The 23,702-nt window shown below is 50.0% G+C and overlaps 1 protein-coding gene across 2 annotated transcripts in view; it reads left to right on the plus strand.

Moving 5' to 3' along the window:
• PCGF3 (polycomb group ring finger 3) overlaps positions 1–23,702 on the plus strand; it is a 711,906-nt gene that overhangs the window by 60,751 nt on the left and 627,453 nt on the right. For both annotated transcript variants that reach the window (XM_030194352.1, XM_030194350.1), the window contains exon 2: positions 9,979–10,088. The gene's annotated coding sequence lies outside the window, so the exon portion shown is untranslated. The remainder of the gene's footprint in view (positions 1–9,978; positions 10,089–23,702) is intronic.

The following is a 23,702-nucleotide window of genomic DNA, read 5'->3' on the forward strand; positions in this document are numbered from 1 at the left end:
GGTCATGGTGGCACCACAGCCAGTCAGGTTTTCAGGATATCCACAATGAATATACATATGAAAGATTTGCATCCACTGCATGCTAATCTCTCTCATGACAAGGTTCAGGTACCACTGCATTATTTCATTGATGGGAAGAAAAGGAGTTGTAAGTATTTGGGTTAGTTGCTGTGAAGCTGGGGAATGGGATATTCCCATCCTTTGCGCAGCTCAAGGTGAAGGGTTTGCCAAACACACAGGCGAGGCATCATTTTTCCTCCCTCAGTAGACAACAAGCTATTCACTTTCAGGTAGTTGTCAAATTGGTTTTGCAAACACCCTCTAAGTTTAGTTGTCAACGTGGTATTGGATTGTGAGAGAGGAGAGGAGTGGCACATTCTTGGAAGGTTTAATGCAGTCATAGGAGAAGGATTTAGGGAAGAGCATAGCAGTTAAGCAGTTAAAATCTGTTTTGTAAGTGGACCTTGGGTGACAGTTAATGTATGCCTTCAGGAAATACACTACAGATTGGTTCACATGTCTAGGTAAAGAAGCATATTTTTGACGTTGTGAGAGGATGCATGTGTGAAGTGTAAAATCTGTTTTTGCCTTTTTATTTATTCTTTCTTAGAGCATATGAAGTTGAAAGACATTTAGGGAGATGCTGAAGACTATTGAAACTGGTGCAGAGACCACTAAAATGGACATATAATAGTCTACTGTGAAGCACTCGGGGAGCAAGGGCTTTTGACTTGCCACATTTGCATTCTTAGAGTGGCGTTGTTGTTTGTCATAAAAACCATACTTAAATCTTGGATCAGTGAGACTCTGTCTGTGCTTGCCTGACGGGAGAACAGCAGTGCTTTTTTTGTGCCGGTATGCAACGGTACGGCGTACCGGCACCTTCTGTCCTCCCCTTCCATGATATCCAGTGATTCTCCGCCTCTCCCCTGCCCTTCCATCGATGTGCAGCGATTCTCCGTCTCTCCCCTGCCCTCATCTCTCCCATATCCAGCGTTTCTTCATTCCCCAGCCGTCCTCCTTCACTGCCTGCCAGCCAGCGTCGGACTCAGAAACGGTGCAGGCAGCGATTGGCTGGCAGCGTCGTAGCTTCCCTCTGCGAGTCCCGCTTATGCGGAAACAGGCAGTTGTAGGCGGGACTTGCAGAGGGAAGCTACGACGCTGCCAGCCAGTCACTGCCTGCACCGTTCCCTTCTGAGTCCGACGCTGGCTGGCAGGCAGTGAAGGAGGACGGCTGTGGGGACGAAGAATCACTGGATATGGGAGAGGTGAGGGCAGGGGAGAGACAGAGAATCACTGTACATCGATGGGAGGGCAGGGGAGAGGCGGAGAATCACTGGAAATCATGGGAGGGGAGGACAGGGAAGAGAGAATTGCTGGACATGGAGGGGAGGGCAGGGAAGAGAGAATTGCTGGACATGGAGGGGAGAGAGAAGAATCGCTGGACGGGGAGAGGAGGACAGGGATGAGAGAATTGCTGGACATGGAGGGGAGAGAGGAGAATCGCTAGACGGGGAGGGGAAGACAGGGATGAGAGAATTGCTGGACATGGAGGGGAGGGCAGGGAAGAGAGAATTGCTTGACATGGAGGGGAGAGAGGAGAATCACTGGACGGGGAGGGGAGGACGGATGAGAGAATTGCTGGACATGGAGGGGGGGAGAGGAGAATCGCTGGACAGGGAAGAGAGAATTGCTGGACATGGATGAGAGGGGTGAGCAGGGGAGAGAGGAGAAATGCTAGAAATGGATGGAGAGGAGAGCAGGAGATAGAGGAGAATTGCTGGACATGGATGGGTGGAGGAGTTGGCTAGGAGAGAGGAGAAATGCTGACTTGGATGGAGGAGAGGGGAGAGAGAATTATTGCTTTATATGGATACAGAGGAGGGAAGAGAGATGAGAAGTGCTGGACATGGATGGAGGAGAGGAGAGAGGAGAAGTGCTGGACATGGATGGAGGGGAGGAAAGAAAAAAGAAGCTGCACATGGATGGAGATGAGGGAAAGGGAAGAGAGGAGAAAAACTGCACATGGATGGACAAAATAGGCTGGATCCAAGTTATACCTCCTCCAGTCAATTCCATGGAGGAGGACCCAGCTTTTACTTATGGATGCAGGGCAAGAAATGAAGAAAGGAGGAAAGTAAAGAAATAAATGGAAAGGAAGCCCTGGAAATGGAGTTGAGAACAGATAGAGAGCAGCAGAATCAGAGACTGGGACCAATATGGATAGAAAAACAAAGTCACCAGACAACAAAGGTAGAAAAAAAATCATTTTTTTGGAAAATATCTTTATTGTATCAAAGGTGTATTTACAGATCCCAACAAAACCATTTTATTTTCATTTTAGTGTTTGTAATTTGTCTTATTTTGCACTGGTTATACTGGAGCTGTAACAGCTTACAGAAATTATTTATAATGAAAAAAAATCACATTTTTTCTTCTTCTCCTATACTAGTATAATATTTTCAATGATGTCTGTTTATATGCGCCAAGGCTGGAAGAAGGGGTGTGGCTAATGTGGGTGTGGCTACATTAGGGGTGGCGCTATATGTGGTGACCCCGCCCATAATGAGTACTGGCACCTTTTTTCCTACAAAAAAAGCACTGGAGAACAGTATGCATCTGATTTCAGATTGGGAGGCGTGTAAGATGAAAACTGCTAAAAGATTAGAAGTATAATGTTAATATGGCATTTATATAGAGCTCGGTTTCCCTGAAACAAACAGCCTAGCAAATGAGGGGGGACAGTAGCACAGGGAGTTGGAGATTGGGAGTAGGAGGATAGAAGTGGGGCTGGGAGTCAGTAGGAACTTAGAGGGTTAGCTGGGGGAGGGAAGGGAGAAATAAATAGAATGTGAATAGGAGTGATGATTTAATTTTGGTCTGGATATGCTGCTGCTGCTTCATATTGCTTAATAACAAGTGGGACATCATTTGTGTTGTATGTCTCAACTGTTTTCAATTAAAAAAAAACTGATTGACAGACAGATGGCTGAGGTTGGTGGTAAATGGCATTCACTCAGAGGAAAGAAAACAGTAGTGGAGTGCCTCAAGGATCAGTACTGGAGCTGGTTCTGCTCAATATTTTTGCGAATGATATTGCCAAGATGAAAAAGTTTGCCTTTTGTGGATCTCACACAGATTTTCAACAGAGTGGACACGAGGGAGTGAACAACTTAAGTGATTTACAAAAATTAGAAGAATGGTCTAATGTTTGGCAGTTAATGCAAAGAAATAAGAGTGATGCATTTGGGGAGCTGTATGCGCTAAGGGGTGAGAGGCTGGCATGCACAAACCAGGAGAGGGACCTTGGAGTGATACTGTTGGAGAATCTGAAGGCAGCGAAACAGTGTGACAAGGCGGTGGCCATAGCCAGAAGGATGTTAGGCTATTTAGAGAGAATGGAGGAGTAGCCTAGTGGTTAGTGCAGTGGACTTTGATCCTGGGGAACTGAGTTCGATTGCCACTGCAGCTCCTTGTGACTCTGGGCAAGTCATTTAATCCTCCATTGCCCATGGTACAAAATAAGTACCTGAATATATGTAAACCGCTTTGAATGTAGTTGCAAAAACCTCAGAAAGGCAGTAAATCAAGTCCCATTTCCCTTTTCCCTTTCCCTAACAGGAGATGTTGATACCCTGTACAAGTCATAGATAAGGCCTGACTTGAAGAATTATGTTCAGTTTTGGAGGCTGTATCTTACAAGGGACATAAGACCTGAAGTAGTTCAGAGAAAGGTGACTAAACTAGTATGGGGTCTGCTCCAGAAAACCTATGAGAAGAGACTGGAAGACCTGAATATACCCTAGACTAGAGGAAATGAGGGAGGGATAAGGGAGATATGATACAGAAGTTTAAATACTTGACAGTATTAATGTACAAACAAATCTTTCCTTGTCATCAGCAGCAGATGAATCCATTATGAATGGGGTGTGTCCACCTACCAGCAGGGGGAGATAGAGAACACTGAAAACCATAGTGCCTCTAGGACGGCTAGCTCCACCTGCCTCTCAGTATTTCTCTATCTTCCAGCAGGGTTGGACGCAGCTTGTTCAGCTCCTTGAAGATTCTGCCTGGGGTGGCTCCTGTGCTTTTGCCAGTTGTAGCAGGGGTGTTGTGGCTAAGTGGAGCCCACTTTAAAGGCACATAGGTTCGCCCTTTCCCTGCCTTACCCTTCCCCCTGTGTGGATGCAGGCATATAGGTTTGCCCTTTCCCTGCCTTTCCCACCCTCTTCTGCCTCCGGAGTGCCTCTGTAGCTGTTTGCCTCCAACTTTCCTCACAGCATAAAAAAAAAATAAAAAACGCGCTTTTCAGCGCTGCTGTGTCTGAGGCTTTTCCTGACTGTGCAGCGTGACCGGAGCTTATAGACTGGGTCCTTTGAGGTAAGAGTGGTACTCAGCTCCTCCGGGGTGATTTTGGTGCAAAGCCGCCATTTTGAATTTTATTCCGCTGTTTTTCGGCGATGGCTGCTGAGGGAGTTAAGCGCTGTTCTTGTTGTGGCAAGCACAGATCAGCAGCGGGGCTCTATAAAACATGCTGTTTAGATGGTAGAGCCAGTACGAGCATGGCAAGCGATGATTCTTCCCACTCGATGGAGCTGGCAGCGGGCGCCATCTTGGAAGTGCCGCATGGCTCGACCCCCGCAGTTGCGGAGGAGTCTGAGAGCAGAGGGGCGCCTCGGGCCGAGGCTACCAGAAGAGCTCCGTTCCCCATGGCTCCTAATTCGGAGACGGGAGGTCAGGGTGAGGTTTTTCTCCCCCGAGTTTGTGCTTATTTTACATAAAGCCTTCATGCTGAAAAGAGCTCTGCCGCAGGTGTCTGCCACTGCGTTGCTACCTGGTTCCCCTCCGACTGATGATAGCCCGGGGCTGATGCCAGACATGGATGCCCCTGAGCGTTGGATGCACGCTAAGCATAGACGGGTAAATTCCCCATCGGAGAGTGGCGCTCCCCCCTTCCCCCCCCCCCCCCCTCCCCGTGGTCGGGCTGTGGGGACTCTGAGGGATCTGGCAGGCCTTTGTGGTCTGAAGAGCCAGAGGAAGGAGCTGGTTTGCCACTGGATCTGGATGATCCCACTGCGGTTCGGATTTTCCACCGCGATGAGCTGCCAGCACTTATCTCTGATGCCTTACAGGCCCTCTCTATTGATGACCCTGTTCAAGACGAGGCGTCCTCTGGCAATCTGAGGATGGTGAATACTAAGAAGCCTGCTCATGCCTTTCCTTTGCATGACTCCATCCAAGAGCTTATTTCTGCTCAATGGGCTGACCCCGAGGGGCCCTTGAAAGTGGCCAGGGCGATGGAGCATCTTTACCCTCTGAGTGAGGAGCACTTGGCTCGTTTTGGGATGCCTAAAGTGGATGCCTTAGTCATGGCGATGACAAAAAAGACCACCCTCCCAGTAGAGGGAGGGATCGCCCTGAAGGACATTCAGGACCGGCGGCTGGAATCAGCGCTAAAACGGTCCTTTGAGATTTCGGGCCTAGCCTTAAGGGCGTCTGTTTGCAGTTGTTATGCTGCTCGAGCCTGCCTCTCTTGGTTACAACAGACAGTGGAACAGCCCATGGATGGTGCGGAGTCCTTTGCTGAGGTTGCACCACACATGGAGTCGGCCTTGTCATTTTTAGCTGACGCCCTCTTTGATCTGGTCAGAGCTTCGGCTAAACAGATGTCTGTGGCCTTCTATGGCTACGGCATTGGGCGGCTGACATGGCCTCTAAGCAAAAGCTGGTGAAGTTGCCCTTTCAGGGCCTTCTGTTATTTGGAGAGGAGTTGGAGAAGATTGTTAAAGACCTGGGGGATGCTAAACCCCAGCAGTTACCTGAGGATAGGCCGCGGCCTTCTTCCAAGGGTCAAGTGGTTCCCTCCTCCTCCAGACCTCGCTTCCATGAAGCTAGAAGGGATCGCCCGGGGCGCTCTGCTGGATTTACTCAACGTGCCTGCTTTCAGCAGAGGAACTCCTTTTGCTCGGACAAACGCACTGCAGCGGCAGGCTCGAGGCCAGGAGTTAAGGGCCGTCCTCCACAATGATGGGACGCCGGTCCACGCCTCCTTTACAGCTGTAGGAGGACGTCTTTCCCTCTTTCTCGAGGAGTGGACCAAGATTACCTCAGATCAGTGGGTCCTGGACCTGATCAAAGAAGGTTACCGATTGGAATTCGGTGCCCCGGTGAGAGACGTGTTTGTGGAGGCCTGATGCAGTACTGCCATCAAATGGGCGGTGGTAGAGGAGACCTCACAAGTCTTGTTGCACCTTGGAGCGGTGATCCCTGTGCCTCTCGCCGAAAACGGCTGCGGTCGTTACTTCATTTATTTTGTGGTGCCGCGAAAATGTGGGTCTTTTCGGTCCATTCTCGACTTAAAGAAAGTCAACAAGTAGTGACTTGGAAACCCTGCGCTCCGTCATTGCGGCGGTACAGCCAGGAGAATTCCTCACGTCTCTGGACCTAAAAGAAGCTTACTTGCACATTCCTTTATGGCCCCCGCACCAACGGTTTCTCCGGTTTGCGGTGTTGGGAAATCATTTCCAGTTTCGGGCCTTGCCTTTTGGCCTCGCCATAGCTACCCAAACCTTTTCCAAGGTAATGGTGGTAGTAACTGCTTTTCTCAGGCGAGAGGGTATCCGGGTTCACCCGTACCTCGACGACTGGCTCATCAGAGCGGACTGCAGAAGAGAGTCATCATGTAACAGCCAGAGTGGTCTCAGTACTGCGTTCTCTGGGCTGGGTCGTCAATATACCCAAAAGTCACCTGACCCCCTCTCAATCTCTAGAATATTTGGGGGTCTGGTTTGACACGGCCTCAGGCTTTGTCTTTCTACTCGACCAAAGGCGGTGCAAGCTTCAGAATCAGGTCCGTCTGCTCCTGAGGATGCCTCGCCCGCGAGCTTGGGACTTTGTCAGCTGTTGGGGTCGATGACTGCCACCTTGGAAGTGGTGCCATGGGCGAGAGCGCACCCGAGACCGCTGCAGATTGCCCTGCTTCAACGATGGTCTCCTGTGGCCCAGGATTATTTACGCAGACTCACGTGGCTCTCTGCGGCCCGACTCAGTATGAAGTGGTGGCTCTCAGACAGCATGCTGCGGCGAGGAATGCCGCTAGCACTTCCCGATTGGTGCCTGGTGGTAACGGATGCCAGCCTGAAGGGCTGGGGAGCACATTGCCAGGGAAGCTATGCCCAGGGTCTGTGCACACCCGAGGAAACGGGGTGGTCCATCAATCGCTTGGAACTGAGAGCGATATTCCAGGCTCTTCTGGCCTTTCACATGACTGGAGGGACTAGCCATCAGAGTTCTGTCGGACAACACGACAGCAGTGGCCTATATAAATCGACAAGGCAGCACTCGGTGTCAAACACTGGCCGCAGAGGCCGCTCAGATATGCCACTGGGCCGAGCTACATCTGCAGCTTCTGTCAGCAGCTCACATAGCAGGTCAGAGCAACGTGCAAGCCGACTTTCTAAGCAGGTATCAAATCGACCCTGCGGAGTGGGAACTGGCAGACGAAGTGTTCCTTCAGATCTGTGCCAAATGGGGAACGCCCGTAGCGGATCTTATGGCCTCAAGCAAAAATGCCAAAGTCCCGTCCTTTTTCAGCAGACGGAGAGATCCTTGCTTGGCGGGGTTGGATGTTGCGGCTCAACCCTGGCCCCCAGGCCTCCTGTATGTGTTCCCTCCTTGGCCCTTAATAGGGCGACTCCTCCTGCGAATTCGGTTGTATCAAGGAGTGGTGATCCTCATTGTCCCGGATTGGCCCAGGCGGCCGTGGTATGCGGACCTCCAGCAGATGCTGGTGGAGGCTCCCCTTCCTTTGCCTCTGTTGACGCAGGGACCGGTGACCATGGAGGATCCCTGCCGCTTTGGTCTTACGGCATGGCTATTGAGGGGGCGCAATTGAGAGACAAGGGCTATTCTAACAAGGTCATCTCCACTCTCTTGGAGGCCCGCAAGCATTCCACTTCCATTGCCTATGCTCAGATCTGGCGCCAGTTTTTGGCTTGGTGTGTTTCTAAAGCGATGACACCCATGCGGGCTTCTGTCTCGCCGATACTTGACTTTTTGCAGGATGGTATACAAAAAGGCTTGGCCTATAATTCCCTGCGTGTTCAAGTGGCAGCCTTGGCATATTTTCGGGGGAAGGTTGCTGGCCTCTCCCTGGCTGCACATCCGGACATTGCACGGTTTCGTAGAGGGGTGCTTCGGCTCCGGCCTCCCGTGCAGGGTCCTTGTCCGGCTTGGAACCTGGGGCTAGTATTAAAGGCTCTTCAGTGTTCGCCCTTCGAGATGCTGAGGCGAGTTTCGGAGAGCTTAGGAGAAGGATGTGACTCTAAAGACAGTCTTTTTGATGGCCATTCCATCGGCAAGACGGGTTTCTGAGCTCCAGGCGCTGTCCTGTCGAGACCCATTTCTGCCATTCTCAGAGTCCGGAGTAACGGTACGTACTGTGCCTTTCTTCCTGCCTAAGGTGGTTTCAGCGTTTCACCTAAACCAGCCTATTTATCTGCCCTCCTTTACTAAGGAGGAGTTTCCGGAATCTTTTGGGCAGTTGCACCTTCTGGATGTGCGCAGGGCTCTGTTGCAGTATCTGCAGATGTCTAATGTTTTCAGGACCTCTGATTACCTTTTTGTATTGTAGTCAGGTCCTCGCAGAGGGTCTCCAGCGTCTAAAGCCACTATAGCCCGTTGGCTTAAGGAAGCCATTTTTTCTGCATATCTGCTATCTAGCCGGCCTCCGCCTGACGCCTTTAAGGCACATTCCACAAGAGCGATTTCTTCCTCTGGGGCTGAGACGGGAGCACTCTCTCTTCAAGAGATATGTAGTGCAGCTACTTGGGCTTCTAAGCTCTCTTTTGCCTTTCATTACAGGCTGGATGTGGCTGCCAGGAGGGACGCGCTTTTTGGAGCACAAGTGCTTGCGCGTGGTGTGGCTTGTTCCCGCCCTATTTAGGGATTGCTTTGATACATCCCATTCGTAATGGATTCATCTGCTTGATGACAAGGAAGGGAAAATTGGGTTCTTACCTTGGTAATTTTCTTTCCTTTAGTCACAGCAGATGAATCCATGAGCCCTCCCTGATTGACTCCATTTTGTGTTCAGTTTTTCCTGCAGACATGTTCCCTCATTGGGAGAAGTTGGAAAACAGTCTTCAGGAATTCTGTTCCACTACAGGAGGTTGAGTTCGTCCCTACTTTGTGTTATTGCTCCTGTTTTGGGGCGTTCATTCGCTGTGAGGAAAGTTCATGTTATGCTACTTTGCGGTTTAACACTGCTTTGGAAAGCTTCAAAATACTGAGAGGCAGATGGAGCTAGCCATCCTAGAGGCACTATGATTTTCAGTGTTCTCTATCTCCCCCTGCTGGTAGGTGGACACACCCCATTCATAATGGATTCATCTGCTGTGACTAAAGGAAAGAAAATTACCAAGGTAAGAACCTAATTTTCCCTTTCCAGAGACAGAGAAGCGGTAGAACTCTAGTTTGTAACTCTAGGACATAAATTGAGGTTCCAGGGTGATAGATTTAGGAGTAGCATCAGGGCATACTTTTTTACCGAGAGGGTATTAGATGCTTGAAATGCCCTCCTGGTGGAGATGGTGGAGATAAAAAGTGGGCTAGACACATGAGATAGACACAGAGGATCCCTAAGGATAGACTGGGAAGGAGTGTTGCTTAGACAGCAACCCCAGCAGTGGGGAAGTAAGGCCACTGCTGGATCATCTTCTACATTTTGTGGTCTGTAAATGCAAGGAAGATCAGGATCAAGTATGTGTCTTAGTGTTACCACATTCATACTGTATGCTATGAGTGAAGGTTCTATGTATCTCAGTGAGAGAGGGGAAGATATCTTAAAGTTGAATTTAGTGATTAAAATGTTGTTAGTAATACTGTTGGATTGCTGGTTTATTCATGAATTGATGGTGAATGTAACTGTTAGGAAGACTGGACCATTCAGGTGTTTATCTGCTGTCCTTTACTATGCAGGGCTCAAAAAATGGACCAGGTGAGCAATGGCTCAGGGCACCAAGCCTGAAGGATATGATCTCTGCCTGGCTTCGGGAGTACAATTATCTGCACTAGATTGAGATACTCAGGTAAGGATGCCATGTCCACAATCGCAATAAACATATGTGTAAGGGGCATAACTATTTCCTTACCTAGGAGCTTTTAACACTCGTTCCTAAAGCCATCCACTCCTGGGGTTTTCAGCAGAGGGCTCTGTTTGATTGTGCAGTTCACTTCCTCCGGCTTTATAGGGGAATTCAAAAATTCTTTATTGTTGATGTTAAACTTGGGAGATCCAAAGTATCCAAATAAATGTGTCCCTGCAATCCCTCTTCCTGAGGTGAGGCATATAATCTTTTATAATAGTTTTAGAAAATAATGCAAATTATCTCATTTGTGTATACACTCCTCCCAGTCTGGTCTTTTAAGATTCAAACCTTTTTCAGACCCTCTCGAGTAGATGAGCCAAAAGCTTTACCCCTCCCCCTTGTTTCCATGCTGATATTGTAATAAGCAAGAGAACAGTTCTTTGATGAATTAACCCATTTACATTATATTACATTACAGTATACTTCTATACCTCTGATACGTTCAGGTTTTTAGCGGTTTACAATAATTAAAAAACCAAGACAGTCTCTTAAGAAGCAAAAAGCAGTGTTACCGAATTGCTTACTTAGGGCCTATAGCTGCTGTTCTAAATGAAGGATTTTGCAGTTCATTGCCTCTTTTAACATGATTAGTATAACTAATTTTCCTTGTCATCAAGCAGATGAATCCATTACGAGTGGGTTGTGTCCATCAACCAGCAGGGGGGGATAGAGAGCACTGAAAAACCATAGTGCCTCATGGCCAGCTAGCTCCATCTGCCTCTTCAGTATTCTCTATCTCCCCAGCAGGGTGGACGCAGCTTGTTCAAACTCCTTCAGCAATCTGCCTGGGGTGGCTCCTGTGCTATTGCCAGTTGTAGCAGGGGTGTTGTGGCTGATGGTGCCCACTTTAAAGGCACATAGGTACGCCCTTTCCCTGCCTTACCTGGCCCCCCCGATGTGGATGTAGACACATAGGCAAGCCTATCCCTGTCTTTGCCCACGCTGTGGATGCAGGCACATAGGTTGGCCCTTTCACTGCCTTTCCCACGCTACTGATCCTCCGGAGTGGAAAAAGTTGCCTCTTGCGCTGTTGCCTCTAACTTTCTTCACAGCGTCAACAACAACAAAAAAGAAGTCGCTTCGCGCTGTAGCGCTGCGATCCAAGAAAAGAGGCTTTCCTTCAGTTTGTGCAGCGGATCGGAGCTCTGTCGACTCGATCCGGAGAGGTAAGAGCATTTTGAAGCTCCTCCGGGGCGATTTTGGCGCGAATCCGCCATTTTGAATTTCCTGCCGTTTTTGGCGATGGCTGCGGAGGTTGTAAAGCGCTGTTCCTGTTGTGGCAAGCGCAGATCAGCAGCAGTGCTCTGTAAATCATGCTCTTCTGACGTCAGAGCCGGCCCGAGCATGGCGAGCGAGGTTTCTTCCCGCTCCGTGGAGCAGGCATTTGGAACTGCATGGCGCGACCCCTGCTGAGGCGGAGGGGTGTGAGCCTGGAGGGGAGCCTCAAATGGAGGCTAATATGAGAGCCATTTCCCCCGGACTGGAACCGGGAGGCCAGGGTGAGCCATTCTCCCCTGAATTTGTTTTGCTGCTGCATAAAGCATTTATGTTAAAAAGAGCTCTCCCGCAGGGGTCTCAAGTGGCCCGGCTGCCTCTGTCCCCTCCAGTAGAGCCCAGCCTTGAATTACCGTCAGGTGCGTTTTTCCCTGACAGATTGGCCGCAGGACAAGCGCAGAAGGATGGATGGATTCCCCTTCAGAGAGTGGTGCACTCCCGTTTCCCCCCCCCCCCCCCCCCCCCCCCCCCCCCGTGGTCAGGATGTGAGGAGTCAGAGGGGTCTGGTAGGCCCTCGTGGTCTGGAGAACCAGAGGAAGGTGCAGGATTGCCACTGGATCCAGATGATCCTTCCGCGGTGAGGATTTTCCACTGCGATGAGCTGCCAGCGCTGATTTCTAATGCACTGCAGGCCCTCTCTATTGAAGATCCTGCGAGTGCTGAGCTCTCCTCTGCTAATCTGAGGATGACAAGTACTAAGAAGCCTGCTCGAGCCTTTCCTTTGCATGACTCCATCCAAGAGCTTATTTCAGCTCAATGGGCTGACCCCGAGGGGCCTTTGAAAGTTGCCAGGGATATGGGGCAATTATACCCTCTGGCACGCTTAGCTGTGCTTAAAGTGGATGCCCTAGTCACAGCTGTGACAAACCCTCCCAGTGGAAGGAGGAGTTGCCCTGAAGGACATGCAGGACCGACGCCTTGAATTAGCTATAAAGCGGCCCTTTGAGATTTCAGGCCTATCCTTACGGGCGTCTGCATGCAGCTGTTACGCTGCCCGAACCTGTCTTGCTTCGTTACAACAGGCAGTGGAACAGCCCAGAGATGGAGCGGAGCCCCTTGCGGAGGTGGCACCGCGGATGGAGTCGGCCTTGTCTTTCTTGGCTGACGCTCTTTATGATCTGGTCAGAGCTTCGGCTGTGGCGGTGGCGGCTCGCCGCATGTTGTGGCTACGGCGTTGGGCGGCTGACATGGCCTCTAAGCAAAGGTTGGTGAAGTTGCCCTTTCGAGGCCTTCTCCTATTTGGGGAGGAGTTGGAGAACATTGTTAAAGGCCTGGGGGATGCTACACCCCAGCGCTTACCCGAGGACAGGCTGCGGCCTTCCTCCTAGGGTCAGGCGGTTACCTCCTCTTACAGACCTCGCTTCAGAGAAGCTCGATGGTACCACCAGGGCGTTCTGCTGGGTTCACTTCTCATGCCCGTTTTCAGCAGAGGAACTCCTTTCGCTTGGACAAGCGTTCCGCAGCAGCTGGCTCAAGGCCTGGAGTTCAAGGGCGACCCTCTCAATGATGGTGTGCCAGCCCTCTCCTCGCTCCCTGTTATAGGAGGACGACTTTCCCTCTTTCACGAGGAGTTGGCCAAGATTTCCTCAGATCAGTGGGTCTTGGACCTGATCAGAGATGGCTACAGCATAGAATTCAATGCCCTGATAGGAGATGTGTTTGTGGAGTCCCCATGCGGTTTTGCCGCCAAACGGGCGGTGGTAGAGGAGACCTTACAAGGCTTGATTCATCTAGGGGCGGTGTGCCCGGTGCCTCCCACCGAACTGGGCTCTGGCTGTTACTCAATTTACTTTGTGGTGCCGCGAAAAGAAGGGTCTTTTCGGCCAATCCTAGACTTAAAAGAAGTCAACAAGTCTCTGAGAGTGCGGCATTTTCACATGGAATCCCTGCACTCCGTCTTTGCGGCGTTACAGCCAGGAGAGTTTCTCACATCTCTGGACCTGAAAGAAGCTTACTTGCACATACCAATTTGGCCCCCGCACGAGAAGTTTCTGCGTTTTGCGGTGATGGGAAAGCATTTCCAGTTTTGGGCCTTGCCTTTTGGCCTCGCCACAGCTCCCTGAACCTTTTCAAAGGTAATGGTGGTAGTAGCTGCCTTTCTCAGGCGAGAGGGTATCCGGGTTCACCCGTACCTAGACGACTGGCTCATCAGCGGACTCGGCAGAAGAGAGTCATCATGTTACAGCCAGAGTGGTCTCAGTACTGCAATCTCTGGGCTGGGTCGTCAATTTAGCCAAAAGTCACCTGACCCCCTCTCAATCTCTAGAATATTTGGGGGTCTGGTTTGACACAGCCTTGGGGTATATATACCTACCCGAGCAAAGGCGGTGCAAGCTTCAGAACCAGGTCCGTCTGCTCCTGAGGATGCCTGGCCTGTGAGCTTGGGACATAGTCCAGCTGTTGGGGTCGATGACGGCCACCTTAGAAGTGGTGCCATGGGCGAAAGCGCACCTGAGACCTCAGCAGTGTTCCCTGCTTCAACGATGGTCTCCAATATCTCAGGATTATCAATGCAGACTCATGTGGCTCCCTGCGTCCCAGCTCAGTATGGAGTGGTGGCTCTCAGACAGCATGCTGCGGCGAGGAATGCCGCTAGCGCTTCCCGATTGGTGCCTGGTGGTAACAGATGCCAGCCTGAAGGGCTGAGGTGCACATTGCCGGGGAAGGCATGGCTAGGGTCTCTGGACACCCGAGGAGTCGGCGTGGTCCATCAGTCACTTGGAGTTGAAAGCGATATTTCAGGCGCTTCTGGCCTTTCAATTGACCCTGGAAGGATTGGCTGTCAGAGTTCTGTCGGACAACATGACAGCAGTGGCCTACTTAAATCGACAAGGCGGCACTCAGTGTCAAGCACTGGCCGCAGAGGCCGCTCAGATATGCCACTGGGCCGAGCTACATCTGCAACTTCTGTCAGCAGCTCACATTGCAGGTCAGAGCAACGTGCAAGCCGATTATCTAAGCAGGAATCAAATCAACCCAGCGGAGTGGGAACTAGCAGACGAAGTATTCCTGCAGATCTGTCCCAAATGGGGGACGCCAGTAGTGGATCTTATGGCCTCAAGCGCAAATGCCAAAGTCCTGTGCTTTTACAGCAGACGGAGAGATCCTCGCTTGGCGGGGTTGGATGTTGTGGCTCAACCTTGGTCTCTGGGCCTCCTGTATGTGTTCCCTCCATGGCCCTTGATAGGGCGAGTTCTCCTGCGGATTCGGCTACATCAAGGAGAGGTGGTTCTCATCGCCCCGGATTGGCCTAGGAGACCGTGGTATTGCGGACCTCCAGCGGATGCTGGTAAAGGCTCTCTGGCTGTTACCTCTGGTACCGAATCTGTTGTCACATGGACCGGTAACCATGGAGGACGCCTGCCGCTTTGGTCTTACGGCATGGCTATTGAGAGGGTGCAATTGAGAGACAAGAGTTATTCCAGTAAAGTCATTTCCACTCTCCTACAGACCTGCAAGCGTTCCACTTCCGTGGCTTATGCCAGGATTTGGTGCCAATTTAAGGCTTGGTGTGCTTCTAAAGCGATCACACCCATGCGGGCTTCTGTCTCGCCGATACTTGACTTTTTGCAGGATGGTTTACAAAAAAGGCTTGGCCTATAATTCCCTGCGTGTTCAAGTGGCAGCCTTAGCATGTTTTCGAGGGAAGGTCACTGGCCTCTCTGGCTGCTTGGCCGGATGTGGCACTGTTTCTCAGAGGGGTGCTTCGGCTCCGTCCTCCCGTGCTCTCTGTCCGGCCTGGAACCTGGGGTTAGTTTTTTTTTTTTTTTTTTTTTTATATAAACAATTTTTATTGATGACCCATATCACACGACATCATATAGCAAAGGGAACACATCTATATGCTATTTACATGTCAGTTAGTGTACATCATGCGACATACATCATCATTTTTCCCACTCTCCCCTCCCTTGCTTCCCCCGTCCCCCTCCCTTTCCCTCCCTCCCTCCCCTATTGATCCATTTAACTATTCAGAATCCTACTTCTCGCTACAGGTGTCAGAGTGTCCCAAAAAGGTAACCAAGTTTTACAAAATTTGTCTCCCTTTCCTGAAGCAAGATCTCCCACTTTCTTCTTTTCCAGCATACAGCATTGCATCATGGCTCCTCTCCACTTTGGGATTCCAGGTGAATCTGGTTGCAGCCATAACTGTAGTATGGTCTATTTACCCATCAAAACTGCCCTTTTCAGGAAGGCAGTGAGTCCCTCTGGCGATGTGCCGCGTATTTTGTAGACGTCGAAAAGCTGTCCCGGCGTTGGGCGCCATTGCACTTTCCACATTTGTGATACTTGACTCCCCAATTTGGTCCAGAAAGGAGTCACCTTTCCACACAGCCAGAACATATGTCCTAGGGAAGTTCCCCCATGTCCACACTTGGGGCAATCGTCCGTGTCCCGAAGGGTTGCTCTGTACGCCCTATGAGGCGAGATGTACAGCCGCAGCACAAATTTGTATTGCATTTCCTGCCATTTTATGTTCTCTGTCACTTGATATATGCTTGCCAAACATAGTTGAATCTGTCCAGGATCAGGTTTCCACCTTAGCTCCTGCTGCCATTGTTGTGACACCTGCGTATAATCTAGTGGTGCCTGTGCATCTCTCAGTTGGCTATGAAAATACCGAAGCGGCACCTTTAACTGGGCTTCCAGGTCAAGTACTTCACTCATGGATTCCCATCTATCTTGCGCGAGGTCTACAGAGGGTAGTGTTTTGACATAGTGTTTCAATTGTATATATTGGTAGTAATCATTTTGCCCTAACCCAAATTCCTCACACAGGGCCTGAAAAGATTTGATTGCTCCCCCCTCGGACACCACCTGAAACAGATACTTTGTATCGCAAGTGACCCATTTTTTAAACAAGGCAGAGTTACCCCCCTATGGAAATGCTAAATTACCTTTGATAGGAAGTAATGGGGAGACTTCTCTGTTCCAATGGTAGGCTCCACACAGCCACCTCCATGTTTTCCTCAAGGGGTTCAAAATAATCCCATAAGGTCCCAATGCTGGGAGCTCTGCCGACGGAGCATGTAGCCAATAAGCAAACCCCATTGGGGCCATCAGAGAAGTCTCCACCTTTGTGCATGAGAAAAACTCCCTCTATCGGAACCAATCAGATAAATGCCGTAGGTTACATGCTAGTGCTGTCAGTTTGAAATCCAACAGCCCCAGTCCCCCCTTTGTACAGGGTCTCATAAGTTTCTTTAAACCAATTCGTGCTCGTTTGCCCTGCCATAAAAAAACTGTTAGGGTTTTGTGTAGCCACTTCTCCTCCCTATAGCCCAGGGTAGCAGGAATCATCTGGAAAACATATGTCCACTTTGGGAAGATGAACATATTGTACATGGCGATTCTCCCCTTTAGGGACACGGGTAAACCCTGCCAACCCTGCAACGCCTCTTTAGTGCGTTTCTTCAGGAGGTCCACGTTTACTTTATATAGGTTTGTCAAGTCCCTTGGAATACAGATCCCTAAGTACCTGAGGGTGCCCGCAGCCCATGTGAACGGGAACGAGCCCTCCCACTCCAACTGTATCGTTTCCTGTATTGGGAGGGCTAGTGATTTCTGTAAATTTAATTGCAATCCGGAAAAAAACCCGAATTCATCTATGACTTCTATTAGGCGTGGGACAGAAGTTTTCGGCTGTGTAAGTGTGAGAAACATGTCATCGGCAAAAGCTAATATTTTTATTGGGCTCCCCTGCAATACCACCCCCTGTATATCAGGATCCAATAAAACCGTTCGGAGCAAGGGTTCTAGGTATATAAGAAACAATATTGGAGACAATGGGCAGCCCTGCCTTGTGCCCCTTTCGACCTGAATGGGCCCAGTTCTAGTGCCATTTACCAATATTTGCGCTCTATTGTTTTTGTAAAGTGCGCTTATCGCCTTTAAGAACCAGCCACCCAACCCGATGTAGTCTAGGACTTGGAACAAGTAGTCCCAGTTTACGTTGTCAAAAGCCTTGGCCGCGTCTAGGCTGACCAGCAACAGGGGGTCCCTCGTAACTTGGCCATACGCCACTGTCAACAGGACTTTACACACCTGTCTAACTGCTTGGCGGCCCTTAATAAACCCAACTTGATGCTCACCAATTAGATCTGGGACATAGGACATCAACCTATTTGCCAGGATTCGGGATAAGATTTTAATATCCACGTTGATGAGAGAGATGGGCCGGTAAGATTCTACCTGATCTTTGGGCTTGCTGGGCTTGGGGATTAAGGAGATCAATGCCTCATTCTCCCGTGGCGATATAAACCCCCTGTCCACTACTGCGTCAAAATAATCAACCAGCGCTCCACATTTCTGCGGTGATAGCATTTTATAATAATCATTAGGGAATCCATCAAGCCCGGGGGCCGAGCCGGCCTTCAGATCTTTTATTACTTTAAATACTTCCTGTGCGCGCAGCGGCTCTGATAGCATTTGACGAGCTATAGCCGCATTGAGCCTGCCATGAGTGGGAAAGTGCGGGGTACAAATGTAACAAAAACAAAAATAAAAAAAAATATCTGGCAGCTGAGGCATTTTTGCGTCTTCCAGGTAGTCCCTAGTGGAGGGACCCCGTTGCCGGTCTTTAGGGGCGTACCTTTCTTTAAAGTGGCTTTGGAATGCTTCTGCTATATCTGTCAACTGCGTGAGCTTGTTCCTCATAGAGTCGTCTAGCACTGGAATATACCTCTGTGTAGTAGGTGCTTTGGCCACTCTTGGCAATAATTTACCTGTTTTGTTCCCGAAGTGCTGAAAGTTCAGGCGCTGTGCTATCAACTGTCTCATGGCCTGCTCATGCAGCATGGTATTGAGTGCCACCAAAGCTGCAGACATTAGGTCCCTGTTATTTACTGTGGGATTGCTTAGGTATTTCCTCTTTGCTTTTACATAATCAGCTTCCAAGTTCTGTATGCCAGCCGCCAGGCGCTTTTTCCTAGCACTTTGGAACGCTATTATTTCCCCCCTCATAACTACCTTAGAGGCTTCCCAGAAAATCACTGGCGAATTACACGAGGCCAGATTTGTGTCCTCATACTGCTGCCATTTCTCTGATAAGTATTCTGCCAAGTGTTTGTCCCTGTATAAATAAGCTGGAAATCTCCACTGTCTGCTCCCTCCACCACCTCCTCCTAACTCAATTTCCACCCAGATCATGTGATGGTCTGATATCTCCATGGGGCTGATATGAGCTCGTTGGACTTTGAAAAACCAGGCTTGTGATATCAATATGTAGTCAATTCTAGACCATGAGTGGTGCACTTTAGATTGATGGGTATAGTCCTTTGTGGTGGGGTGAAGGGTGCGCCATGGGTCGGTTAGGTGTAGATGTTTACAGAGTGCTGGTATCCCTTTCCCTTTACCCAGCCCAGGGGTGGCCATCGTTGACGATCTGTCTAGAGTGGGGTCTTGCACCTGGTTGAAATCCCCTGCCCAGATCCACGGGGCATCAGTATGCTGTAAACCCAACGCTATCAGGGATTGAAAGAAACTCGGGCTGTACGAGTTTGGGCCATATATATTGCATAGGTAAAATCTCTGCCCTTGATAATTAATGTGCAATAATACTATATGGCCTTCTGTGTCTTTGTATATTAATTTGGTCGCACAAGGTGTGCCCTTTTTTACTAATATTGCTACCCCGCTCTTCCGATTACCCGAGGAGGAGAAGTGGCTTTCACCCACCCATTGCTGGCAAAGTTTCCCATGCTCCAGATCTGTTAACTTTGTCTCTTGCAGACATGCTATATCTGCTCCCTGTCGCCGTATCTGGGATAAGATCTTATATTGTTTCACGGGTGACGTGATGCCTGAGACATTCCACGACAAGATCTTTACACCAGGTCGACTCATGTCTCCTCTAAGAGGTGGTCCTATAGCGAATCCTCCAGGGGCCCAGCCCCCCCCCCCCCGGGGGATATTTAACAATATATGTTGATAACCAGTTATAATCCCTGACTCCCTGTTTGCAAGATTTGCTACCATTATGGATCTCATTCCCTTTCTCACTGACTGCCCTGTCCCCCACCCTCCCCCTCTCTTCTCCCCACTCCTTCCATACTGTGATGAGCACGGGCTCATCCTAAGGTCAATGCGTGTCGGAGCCCCTACCCCGCATCATTCTGATCCTCTATAAACCTCTCAACCAATACTATTGTTTAAGATTGTCAGCACCCGCATGCAAATATCCCAATATAAACCAGCTTTATATAACAAATCAACATTCAACATCTTGATGATAACGTATACTCATGCCACTTAGGTCCATGTTGTCCAAGTGACTAACCCGCCACTGAGGTGAGCTGCTTCTTAAAGTTCTGAAGCCAAGAAATCCTGCGCTGCTGTTACGTTGTCTAACACCTTCCATTGTCCATTGTGAAAGACTTTTAAAATGGCAGGGTATATCAATCTGAAGCGAACATTTTTCTCAGCTAAAGTGGCGCAAATAGGGTGGAATCGCCGTCTCTTGTCCTGCACACCTTGAGAATAGTCTTGAAAAATTTGTATCTTGGCGCCCTCATATTCCAGCGAGCCCCGTTTGGTTCTGTATCCCCGAAGGATTTCTTCTTTGTGAAGATAGTTTTGTACTTTAACCATAATTATTCTGGGTCGCTGCTGATCTTGCTGCTTCCTCCCCAGTCTGTGTGCTCGCTCTAGGCAGAGCCTGCCGTAGCTATCAGAGCGAATTCATTGTTGAGCCATTGCTCTAAGACTTGTCCCAGAGAGTTATCAGCAACTTTTTCAGGAAGTCCAACTATTCTCAGATTGCATCGTCGTGATCGATTTTCAAGATCTTCGATCTTGTTGTGCTTGCACGATACCTGTGAGACACGTGATTTCCGGATCTCGACGGTTCCACAAATCCTCCAGGTTGGAGATCCTATGCTCAGACTCATTCGTGCGCTTGATTGTTTCCGCTAATGTGGCTTCCATATTTTTTAGTTGGTTTGTTAGCAAGGCAAAGCGTGGGGTTAGCGCTGCTTCTACCACTTCGGCGATCTGCGACAGCTGCTTCCCGCTGAATTCAGTGCAGGCCTCATTCTTACCCTCCGCCATTTTGTGGCCGGTACCAGGTGGCGACGCTTTTTCCTTTTCAGGTTTCACACTCTTACGGGTGGCTCCGGAAGGCATCGGGTGCAGGTATGGCTCTGTGCACTGTGCGATCTCCGCAGCACTAATTTAATGCTCTAATGAGACGGTTATGAGCTGCTTTTGGCTTTTTCCGCGGGTGAGGGCTCCGGAGCAGCGCGAAACACGTCTGCTACACTCCACGCATCACGTGACCTCCGAACCTGAGGGTTAGTTTTAAAGGCCCTTCAGTGTTCTCCCTTCGAGCTGCTTAGGCGAGCTTCGAAGAAGGATGTGACCTTAAAAACGGTCTTTTTGCTGGCCATTACATTGGTGAGACGGGTATCTGAGCTTCAGGCTCGGTCATGTCAAGACCCATTTCTGCAATTCTCAGAGTTTGGAGTTATGGTACGTACGGTGCCTTCCTTCATGCCTAAGGTGGTTTCAGCGTTTCACCTAAACCAGCCTATTTTCCTGCCTTCCTTTTCTAAAGAGGAATTTCCAGACTCATTGGGCAGTTGCACCTTCTGGATGTGCGAAGGGCTCTGTTGCAATCTCTGCGCATGTCAAATGCCTTCAGGACCTCTGACCATCTTTTTGTTCTTTTGTCAGGTCCGCGCAGAGGGTCTCCAGCGTCTAAGGCCACTGTAGCCCGTTGGCTCAAGAAGCTATTTTTTCATCATTTTTGCTGTCTGGCCGGCCTCCGCCTAAAGCCTTTAAGGCACATTCCACAAGAGCGATTTCCTCTTCCTGGGCTGAAACTGGAGCACTCTCCCTTCAAGAGATAGCAGTGCAGCGATATGGGCTTCTAAGCTCTCTTTTGCCTGACATTACAGGCTGGATGTGGCTGCCAGGAGTGACACGCATTTTGGAGCACAAGTGCTTGTGTGTGGTTTGGCTTGTTCCCACCCTATCTAGGGATTGCTTTGATACATCCCACTCGTAATGGATTCATCTGCTTGATGACAGGGAAGGGAAAATTAGGTTCTTACGTTGGTAATTTTCTTTCCTTTAGTCATAGCAGATGAATCCATGAGCTCTCCCTCAGTGGTTCATTATGTGACTGTTAATTTTATGTTCAGTTTTTCCTGTAGATATGTTCCCTCATTGGGAGAAGTTGGAAAACAGTCTTCAGGATTTCTGTTCTGTTACAGGAGGTTGAGTTCGTCCCTCCTTGGAATTGTTGCTCCTGTTCTGGGGTGTTCATCCGCTGTGAGGAAAGTTCATGTTATTATGCTTTGCGGTGTCACACTGCTTTGGAAGCTTCAAATACTGAAGAGGCAGATGGAGCTAACTGGCCATGAGGCACTATGGTTTTTCAGTGCACTCTATCTCTCCCTGCTGGTGATGGACACAAGCCACTCATAATGGATTCATCTGCTATGACTAAAGGAAAGAGAATTACCAAGGTAAGAACCTAATTTTCCTATTTCCCCTTATGAACTGCTTTTGCAGCCTCCCAGTATAGTATTGGCCTATTCCTTGTCGTCAGCAGCAGATGAATCCATTAACTGATGGGTTGTATCCGCCTACCAGCAGGTGGAGATAGAGAACACTGAAGAACCACAGTGACCCTTGGACGGCTAGCTCCAACTGCCTTCAGTATTTCTCTGTCTCCCAGCAGGTGTGGATGTAGCTTGATCAGCTCCTGGATTTCTGCCTGGGGTGGCTCTTGTGCTTTGCCAGTTCAGCAGGGGTGTTGTGGCTGGTGGTGCCCACTTTAAAGGCATATAGGTTTGCCCTTTCCCAGCCTTACCCATTCCCCCCCTCCTCCCGGAGTCCCTCTGTTGCTGCCTTCCTCCAACTTTCCTCACGGTGTTTAAAAAAAAAAAAAAGGTGCGCGCTTGTACAGCGTTGCTATTTCTGAGGCTTTTTCCAGAGATTCTGGTTCTATGCAGCTTGACCGGAGCTCGTTGACTCGGTCTTCTGAAGTGAGTGGTGCCCAGCTTCTCCGGGGATGTCCCGCGGACACCGTTCCGAACAGGGTAAGTTTTGGTGCGAAGCCGCCATTTTATTGCTATATTTCCGTCCATTCGGGCGATGGCTGCTGAGGGAGTTAAGCGCTGCTCCCGTTGTGGAAAGCGCAGATCAGCAGCGAGGCTATGCAAAACGTGCTCCTTAGACGCTCGCACGAGCATGCCGAGCGATGATACTTCTCGCTCGATGGAGCTGGCAGTGGGCGCCATTTTGGAAGCGCCGCATGTCTCGACCCTCGCGGTTGCGGAGGAGTCTGAGTGTAGGGGGACGCTTCGTTTAGAGGCTACCAGAGGAGCTCCAACATCCGTTTCTCCTAATTCAGAGGCGGGGGGGTCAGGGTGAGTTTTTCTGCCCTGAGTTTGTGCTTTTAATTCATAAGGCGTTCATGCTGAAAAGAGCTCTGCCACAGGTGTCTGACACTGTGTTGCATTCTGGTTCCCCCCCCCCCCCCCCCGGGGCTGGCTACAGAGGTTATTTCTTCCCCCAAGCGTTGAAAGGACGCTAAACGTAGACGGGTAAATTCCCCGTCTGAAAGTGGCGCATATCCTCCCCCCCCCCCCCCCCCCCATGGTCAGGCTGTGGGGAGTCTGAGGGATCTGGCAGGCCCTCATGGACGGATGATCCAGATGAGGGTGCCTGTTTGCCACTGGATTCGGATGATCCCAGTGTGGTTCGGATTTTCCACTGCGACGAGCTGCCAGCTCTCATTACTGACGCCTTGCAGGCCCTCTCGATTGATGATCCTGCCGAGGGCGATGCCTCTTCTGTTAATCTTAGGATGGCGAGTACTAAGAAGCCTACTCGGGGCCTTTCCTGTGCATGACTCCATCCAAGAGCTTATTTCAGCTCAATGGTCTGACCCCAATGGGCCTTTGAAAGTGGCCAGGGCTATGGGTCAGCTTTACCGTCTGAGTGAGGAGCACTTGGCCTCTTTGGGGATGCCTAAAGTGGATGCGTTAGTCACGGCGGTGACTAAAAAGACCACTCTCCCAGTAGAGGGTGGAGTCGCTTTGAAAGACATGCGGGACCGGCAGCTGGAATCTGCACTGAAGCGGTCCTTTGAAATTGCGGGCCTTGCCTTAAGGGCGTCTATTTGGAGTTCTTATGCAGCCCGGGCATGTCTTTCCTAGTTGCAACAGGCGGTGGAACAGCTCGCGGGTGGTGTGGGATCCTTCTCTGAGGTTGCCCTGCGGATGGAGTCGGCCCTGTCATTTTTGGCTGACGCCCTTTATGATCTGGTCA

This window comes from Microcaecilia unicolor, chromosome 2, assembly GCF_901765095.1.
Source record: "Microcaecilia unicolor chromosome 2, aMicUni1.1, whole genome shotgun sequence".
In the NCBI taxonomy this organism is placed as follows: Eukaryota; Metazoa; Chordata; class Amphibia; order Gymnophiona; family Siphonopidae; genus Microcaecilia; species Microcaecilia unicolor.